The sequence below is a fragment of the Petaurus breviceps genome, unplaced genomic scaffold (assembly GCF_028583685.1).
Source record: "Petaurus breviceps papuanus isolate PSGF00001 unplaced genomic scaffold, PetGlider_PUasm1.0 90700, whole genome shotgun sequence".
NCBI lineage: Eukaryota > Metazoa > Chordata > Mammalia > Diprotodontia > Petauridae > Petaurus > Petaurus breviceps.
The window spans coordinates 9,718,984-9,725,325 of NW_027187315.1; the positions used below are offsets into that span (position 1 = coordinate 9,718,984).

Genomic DNA, 6,342 nt, shown 5'->3' on the forward strand with positions numbered 1-6,342 from the left:
TTTCTTTCTTTCTTTCTTTCTTTCTTTCTTTCTTTCTTTCTTGTAATGCTTCATGATTTTGCCCAGGGACCATGCTCTTCTTCTCTGTATCATTCCAATTTTAGTGCTGCCAAATCAAGTACCCTTCCATCCTTTTCTCCTTTTTATGTATTGTCTTTCCCCATTAGATTGTAAACTTCTTTTTTTTTAAAATGCTTTATTAACTTCTGATTTACATCGTTCGTTTCCACCAGATTTTGAGTTACAAATTTTCTCCCCGTTTTTCCCCCACCCATCCCCCCAAAACAGCAGTCCCACAGGATAACCCCACCTCTGATCTGCTCTCTCCCATATTTTCTCCCATACCCGTTTCAACTTTTCCAGTAGGGCATGGTGGATCTCTATATTTCCCAATTACATGTAAAACAATATCGATAATAGTATATATATATTTAAACATTTGATTTTAAAACTTTGAATTCCAGATTCATTCCCTTCCTCCCTTATCACCCACCCTTACTGGGAAGATAATCAGTTCAGTATAGGTTGTACATGTGTGGCTAATGCAAAACAATAACATAGCAGATATATTGTAAAAGACTGACTATATTTCCCTCCCTCTTATCCCACATCCCACTTGTTCTATTCTCAACTTTGATCCTGTCCCTTTTCAAAAGTGGGTGCTTCCAACTTCCCTCCCCCCCAGCCTGCCCTCCCTTCCATCATCCCCCCTCACATCCCCTCCCCCCCTATTCTCCTGGAGGGTGAGATCCCCTATTTAGTGTGTATTTCCCTCCCTCCTCAAGCCAGATTCAATAGGAATAAGGTTGACCCATTCCCTTTTGCCTTCCTATTCTTCCCCTCCATTGTAACCATTTTCCCTTGCCTCTTCTGTATGAGATAGTTGCCCCACTCTGTCTCTCCCCATCTCCTCTCATTATATCCCTCTCACCTCTTAATTTCACCTTTTAAGTATCATCCCTTCCTGTTAAATTGGTCCCGTGCCCTCTATCTATGTATACCTGTAAACATATATACACACATTCACATATGTATTCGTATGCCTGCATACCCTCATATAAAGACATATATATATATATATATATATATATATATATATATATATATATATAATATATATGTTTCTAATCCCTTCAACTACTGAGAAAAGTTTCATAAGTTACAATTATTGTTTTTCCATGTAGGAATGTTAATAGTTCAACTTTGGCCAAGTGGCTCAGCAAGCAAGAGCACCGGCCTCAGTGCCGGGACGACCCGGATCAAATCCGGGCCCAGACACCCAGCACCACACCCAGAAACAACAACCGGCCATGCAACCCCGAGCAAGCCACTCAACCCCAATTGCTTAAAAAAAAATAGTTCAACTTTGATAAGTTCCTTATGATTTCTTTTCCCTGTTTACCTTCTCATGCTTCTCTTGCTTCTTGTATCTGAATGTCAAATTTTCTATTCAGCTCTGGTTTTTTCAGCAAGAATGCTTGAAAGTCCTGTATTCCACTGAATGACCATATTTTCCCCTGAAACAGGATACTCAGTTTTGCTGGGTAGGCAACTCTTGGTTTTAATCCCAGCTCCCTTCACCTCCGGAATATCACATTCCAGGCCCTTCGATCCCTCAGTGTAGAAGCTGCCAGATCCTGGGTTATCCTGATTGTGTTTCCACAATATTCAAATTGTTTCTTCCTGGCTGCTTGTAATATTCTCTCCTTAATCTGGGAATTCCGGAACCTGGCTATAATATTCCTAGGAGTTTTCTTTTTGGGATCTTTTTCAGGAGGTGATCGGTGGATTCTTTCAACCTCTATTTTGCCCTCTCATTCTAAAACATCAGAGCAGTTTTCTTTGAGAACTTCCTGGAGGATGCTTTCCAGGTTCTTACTTTGGTCATGGCTCTCAGGCAGTCCAATAATTTTAAAATTATCTCTCCTGGATCTATTTTCCAGGTCAGTGGTTTTTCCCATGAGATATTTCACATTGCATTCTTTCCTTTCATTTGTTTGGATCTGTTTAACAGCATCTTGATTTCTCATAAAGTCATTAGCTTCCATTTGCTCTAATCTAATTCTGAAGCAATGATTCTCCTCAGTGAGCTTTTGAGATTCTTTTTCCATCTGGCAAATTCGACTTTTTAAGGCATTCTTCTCCTCATTGCCTTTCTGAGCCTCCTTTGCCATTTGAGTCAGTCTGTTTTTTAAGGTATTATTTTCTTCAGTCAGGCTGTTGACTCTCATTTCATAATTTTCTTGCATTGTTCTCATTTCTCTTCCTAATTTTTCCTCCACTTCTCTTATCTGCTTCTTAAGGTCCTCTATGGCCTGTAACCAGCTTGTATTTTCCTTTGAAGCTTTTGGTGCAGGAGTTCTGACTTCACTGATTTCCTCCTGTTCCATGCCTTGCTCCTTCTTATCCCCAAAATAGGAGTGTAATGTTGGAATCTTCTGTCTGCTTTGTTTCCTTTGCCTGCTCATTTTGCCACTCAATGATTTGACTTTTGGGCTTTTTGCCACAGTAGGACTCTGCCACCAGACAGGGGAGTTTTCGTCCCAAACGCTGGGGTTTTCTCAGCTGCCGGAGGTATTAGATGGGTGCCCTCTCTGAGGTCTCCACATGCTCTGGCAAGCTGGACACACATCCCAGGACCTCCACCCTAGACTGCAATCCAGATCCAAGCAGGTTAAAGCAAGAGCGATGACCCCTCAGACTGGTGCTTGGTCCCCCTACACTCTGTAGGCCAGGAGCTGAAGCCGCCATGGCTCTGGCAGTCTGTGCCAGCGTCTCAGCGGTTTCTCGCCCTGGGGGTAAAAGCCAGGCACTCCCACTTATTGGGTCCCAAAGTCCAGAATGCACTGGCCTCTCACCTTGTCCTTTGCATCTATGTGTTGATAAATCTGGAAACAGCCACAGCTGCTGCTGATCTGGAGTCCCTCTGGCTGGCGGCTGGTCAGGCCCGCCCTGGGGCTAAAGCCTCCGCGTGGGGCTGGGCTCGGCTCCCAGAGCACTGCGCTGGCCGATTCCTGCCTGCCGGAATCGGCCAGCTGGGCTGTTCTCAGCGGGAGATTAGCTTCTCTGTGTCATTTTGTGGGTTCTGCAGCTCCAAAGTTTGTTTAGAGTCCCCTTTTTACATGGATTGGGGAGGGTGGAAGCCGGAGCTGCGGGAGGGTCGTGCTTCTACTCCGCCATCTTGGCTCCGCCCCCCCCCCCCCCCCGTGAGATTGTAAACTTCTTGGGGGCAAGGACTATGTCCTCCTCCTCCTCTTCTCCTCATCCTCCTCCTTCTCCTTCTCCTTCTTTCTTCTTCTTCTTCTTCTTCTTCTTCTTCTTCTTCTTCTTCTTCTTCTTCTTCTTCTTCTTCTTCTTCTTCTTCTTCTTCTTCTTCTTCTTCTTCTTCTTCTTCTTCTTCTTCTTCTTCTTCTTGGAAGGAGCTAGTGGTGCAAATATAGCCTCAGATAATCACTAACTCTGTGACCCTGGACAAGTCACTTGACCCTGTTTGCCTCAGTTTTTCATCTGCAAAATGAGCTGAAGCAGTATCTTTCCCAAGAAAACCCCATAAAACCCAAAGAGTCTGACTTGATTAAAGGACTGAATAACAAAAAAATCCCAGTATTTAGCACAGCACATGTAGGCATTTAATAAATATTTATAGAGTGGAATTGAATATATTCAGAGAAAATTAAGGAACCCTTGGGCTTTAAAGTTTCCTATCAATTTCAACCACCATATTAAGTTATATGAAAAATTTTATGTAATGAAAAGAGAATCATGTTGGAAGTCAATAGACCTTAGTTCCAAACTAACTTGGTCACTTCTAACTTCTAACACTAAGATGATATCTTCTGGCCTTGGGCAAGTCACATTATCTACAACCATAGAATGTTACATCCAGAAGTGATCTTAAAGGTTGTCTAGTCTAACTGTAATACACACCCATATGTACATGTGTGTATGTGTGTGTGTGTGTGTGTGTGTATTCATGGCCACATAGCTCAGTAATTGATGAAGCTAAGATTTAAACTGACTCTTTCTACTACAATAGAAGGGAATTGAATAAGCATTTTTTAAGTACCAACTATGTGCCCAGCACTGTTATAAGGAATTTACAGATATTATTCCATTTGATTCTATGCTGCTCTATATTGACTCTTGAAGACTTAATTTTTTTTTGTTTGTACATGTAATTGGCATCTCTTCTGGCAGTTTATAGGCTTAGAGAATTTCCTAGGGCATTGCAGTTAAAAGACTTGCTCATGGTCACATAATCTCTATAAGAGGCAGGATTTCCTGACAGAAGGCTGGCCTTTCTATACCACGCTACCTCTTTGGAGGCTATAAAATGAGAGGGCTGAACTAGTATTTAAATAGTTTAATGGATCTATGTACTTGGTAATATGGTAATTCTTTTGGTGTAGATTGCAATCTGTGCATTTTATGCATGGGCTTCTCCTGGATGATCTTCCAGAGGTTCTCCACAGAAAGAAGACTTTTCTCCAGGTCTTTTTTATATTTAATGGATAACAGTGCAGCCCTCAAGGTAATACTCCAGATCTAAAAATCTATGATTCTGAGATGAAATTGTATTCTTAGATAGTGGTGCTGAGTCACAATACCTGCCTAAGATCTTGGTGGGCATATTAGATTTAGCCTATTCCTTGTCTTCCTTTTACTGAGTGTGTGAGGTGGATATCATTGCCCTCTTTTTCATTTTCATGAAAGCTTCCTTACCTAGCTATTAATTTCTCATGTAGTCCTACTCTTTGCACTCCTCCATCATGCCTCACCCAGGAATCCCTTCATCCTACAAGATCCTATCAACCCTGGAAATCACATCTCATCAGTTATCCCCTGCCATTTACGCCCCTTTGATTAGAGGGTGGGTGTCTGATTAAGGAGGTTCAGGATTTGCCTAAACGGAATGCTTGACACTCCAAGAAAAACCCAAAGCAATTTCTTTAGAATATTTATTCAGAATATATGTATATATAGGCAAGTGAGAAAGAAAGCAGAGATAAGTAAGAGTAAGAGGCTTAAAGATAGCAGAATAAGAGCAACTATGATTAATAATGGATATATATTTACAAGCATCACCATTGTGGGGAAGCACCAACACCTGACCACATAAGCTGGGGAATCCCTGTACGGCCATCAGGGTCCCTCTTGGGAGGGTGCTGGCAGGATGTCTCCTCCATGGGTGAGATTCCATTTTGGGGTCTGAATCTTACAGTTTAAGTAGTGTTGAGAGCAAAGAAGGTGGTTTTAGCAAGTGTCATATCTTGTGTGAGGCCTGGGACAGAGGCCGATCCCTCTAAGTTCTCCCTCCACCCCCCACCCTGCCAAGAAGGATGTTTTCTTGGAATGGCTAGTTCCAGGAGTTGGGCAGTTATCATATCTCTTCTCAAGGACCTGTCCAGGGTCCCAGGAGACAAGCATCCCTCAGGTTCTCAGGATCCTCTGTGTCCAAACAGCTCAGGGTAATAGAAAGGTCATATTGAGTTGGGGCCTTGGTTTGTATAATCTTATTCCTCACAGAGGGGCTTACCTTGCCCCTGCAGTGGGGCAAATAGCCCCTCCCAGAACCTCCTTTTAAGGAGGGTGCTAGATCAGTCCATCAATCCATGTTAATATGTTCAACAAAATACAATTTAACACCTGCATATATAGTTAAGATTTTGATACTCTATAGAATCTGTGATTTTTATTAAGATAGGTACTTGCTCTACTGTTATAGATTGATAGTAGTCTACCATTATTCATCTTTTACAATTCTTGCCCATGTGACTGCATAAATCTTCCATAAACAATAAGCCTAAACATATTGGAGATCTTTGTAATGGTAATGTAATTTTGAATTTGAAGATCCCTTTTGTGTTGGCAAAAGTAGCAGGTACTTAACACTTAGTAACTGATCAAGTCTCTGATTGGGGGAACAAAAGGTATGAACTCCTGTCTCCTGTTAACTGACCTAACAGGAAGGGGTTGGTCTAAGAAAGCAGGTAATACTGTGCTGTATCAGCAATGCCATATTCACAATGCCTATAGAGATTACAAATATGCTGATATAATTATCCATCACAAAATACGTCAGGTTTGCCATTTGGGGAAATAAACTAGAAAATTTATTAAGATACCAAAAGACTGAGTCCCAAAACCAGAAAGTGAAAGCCATCAGAGTAGTTATGATATTGGCACAGGTAGATAAAGTAGAAAGCACCCACATTTTCAAGCCTTTAAACAGAACAGGCTACCTCAGGCAAAGGTCCTCCTCTCCCCACTCACAGCAACCACCCAGCGCGCTCCCAGCAGCTCCGGCCCCTGGCAGTCCTCAGCAGGAGTCCTTAGCAGAAA

General features: G+C 42.1%; 1 pseudogene; it reads right to left on the minus strand.

Annotated features, from left to right (window-relative positions):
* Window positions 1-6,342, minus strand: part of LOC138144454 (WD repeat-containing protein 82-like) — a 34,082-nt pseudogene that overhangs the window by 23,821 nt on the left and 3,919 nt on the right.